This window comes from Triticum aestivum, chromosome 4A, assembly GCF_018294505.1.
Source record: "Triticum aestivum cultivar Chinese Spring chromosome 4A, IWGSC CS RefSeq v2.1, whole genome shotgun sequence".
Lineage (NCBI taxonomy): Eukaryota > Viridiplantae > Streptophyta > Magnoliopsida > Poales > Poaceae > Triticum > Triticum aestivum.
The window spans coordinates 148,836,597-148,839,129 of record NC_057803.1 but is presented as its reverse complement, the minus strand read 5'-3'; positions in this window follow the sequence as shown (position 1 = coordinate 148,839,129).

Below are 2,533 nucleotides of genomic sequence, written 5' to 3'. Positions count from 1 at the left end.
AAAGTTTTTAGGTCGGGGTACATAAGTTGTCAGGTCTATGATGTGTGAGTTACCATGCTATTCAGTATTCACACAAAAGTTACCTGGGGTACATTAGGTTGTATACTTCTCATCATACGTGAGTTATCAGGTCCGATATAAGTATACAACCATGTTATTTACACCAAAGTTATCAGGGTATATTTTTGAACAACTTTTATCTTGGGGGTGAAAAAGTACTCGTGGTTTGTACATGAGTTATCATCGCTGATGTGTATATATTATCATGCTTTTTACAATGAAGTTATCATGGGTATATTTTTCAACAACTTTTATCTCGGAGTCGAACTTTACCGTGGTGTTTGTACGCGAGTATCAACTTTTATCCCTCGCCATTTTTAAAAAAAATAAAATTAATCACGCATCAAAGTTATCGTGCTATTTGTACCTAAGTTATCAGGTCAAGAAGCCTATATTATCATACTATTTACATATAAAATATCAATGGTATATTTTTTCCTTGTATCAGAGTTATCACGGTGTTTGGTATTCGAATGTCAGTCATTAGGCCACGATGCATGGGCTAGTTAAGTCTTTTAATAGAGCAAATGTTCGTCAATGCCTAGGTATTAAAACAAGTTTTGACTTCAACTCACAACAAGAAGTAATAGTACCTGGATTGGTTAGCTCGCTAAACTCACTAGTAGATGGTCAGAGTTCGATTCTTGCCACAACCAGTTTTTGACGCTATTTTCTAATTACTAGTAAGCATGCACGTGCAACGCACGTCTCAAACGTAAATCGGATGAGATTCACATAATATAAAAAATAAATGTTTTTAAAAATATAAATCAAATGGATACACAATGTTTGATGTCGCTCAAATTGTATTTTCAAAAGTGAGACACGACAGTGGTTATGTTGCTTCATATAGTAATCGCAGGAAAATATTCTTATTTAAATAAAATCAGTAATTATTTATTAATGCGGTAATATAGGCTTGTAGTGTAGTCTTCTCTTCGAGTGTAGCCAAGAAAAAGAAGTATAAACTGCCTTACGGTGCAATTATATTGTTCAAGATGCTTAATTCTCGAATCTTATTTTATTCTACTAATCTCCGTAGCAAAATATATACTTGACTAATTTGGATCAAATTATATATATTTTATGGTTGTGTGGATTGCCAAAATTATATAGCTACCTACTATGGATAATAGGAAATAGAAGATGATATGTGACTACAACGAATTCTATATAAAATAAAGATGATTTACAAGAACTAACTGAAATGTAAAAAGGCTAAAAGAAATCCAATAATTATCATGATAGGAAGTATTTATTCGGTTTTGTATGTGTTTATGTGTTGGCAACCATGCTAACTTACAATGACGTAAGACGCTCTGTGCGTATAGAAACTGAAATGGGTTAGAAAGAAAAAAAAAAGATGGAAGGAACAATATTCCGGAGTATTTGTCAAGCTTAACCTTATCAAGCTTTCAGGTCAGCTTCTAAATTACAAAAAACATGATGAATCCTCAAATAAGAAAGAGCCAACAATTTGGAACATGCTACAAATCTGGTGAAGATAGAAAGCATTCATCCTTTTTTTTCCTTGTCGTAAGGGGTAGCTTCAGCATACATTTGTAACAGTGTAATGCCTGATCCAGAAAGAGTTATTCATTATTATTATTATTATTATTATTATTATTATTATTATTATTATTATTTGAAACAGAGGCAAAAGATTTGCCTTATCGATTAATTAAGCAGAAGAGAATTGCCCAATTAATTTACGGAAAACTGGGCGAAAACCGATACAAACAGATCACGTGCGGACTACTCACAGAGAATGCAACCCCATAAGCATATGATCGACCCAACAATCATACCCAACACATAACGACCACCAGTCCCCACACTGCGGCATCGCAAAGAAGCCCTCAACGAAGACCACAGGTACCACCAAATCCACGGAGATAAGCCAAGCCATAAGGACAACCTAAGAGACTGGTGACCAACCATCAAGCAGCTGCGGACGCCTTTTCTGTGGCGCTACTCTTCTTGCTCTTGCTCTTGAGAGCCTCCTCCACAATCTTCTTGCCAGATCCAGGGCTAGCCCTCTCCAAACGTGCGAGCAAGCTGTGAATCTCCAACTCGAAGAGAATCTCGTTGACCTTGTCACGCACAGAAACCCGCCCAACTGACACCCGCGACTGGGTGACTGAAGCATCAGAAACTCCATGATCCACAAAGGCAAGCGGCTGGCTGGGCTCCAAAGGACCAGGCGGCAACACACCGACTGCTTCAACATCATCAACCACAGGTACCACCGACACGATGGACTCAGGCGTCTCCAGATGCACACATAACAGAGGCGAATCATGACCCTCATTGTCCACAACGACGGATGGCGGGCTTGCCGCCAACATTGGCAAAGATGGCATCATGGGCATCACCAAGCCCATCTCCTTTGGAAGCACCATCGACAAAGGCGGAGATGGTGCCTCACATAGCTCCTGCAGCCCAGGCATAATTTGCATCACTGGAGTGACGA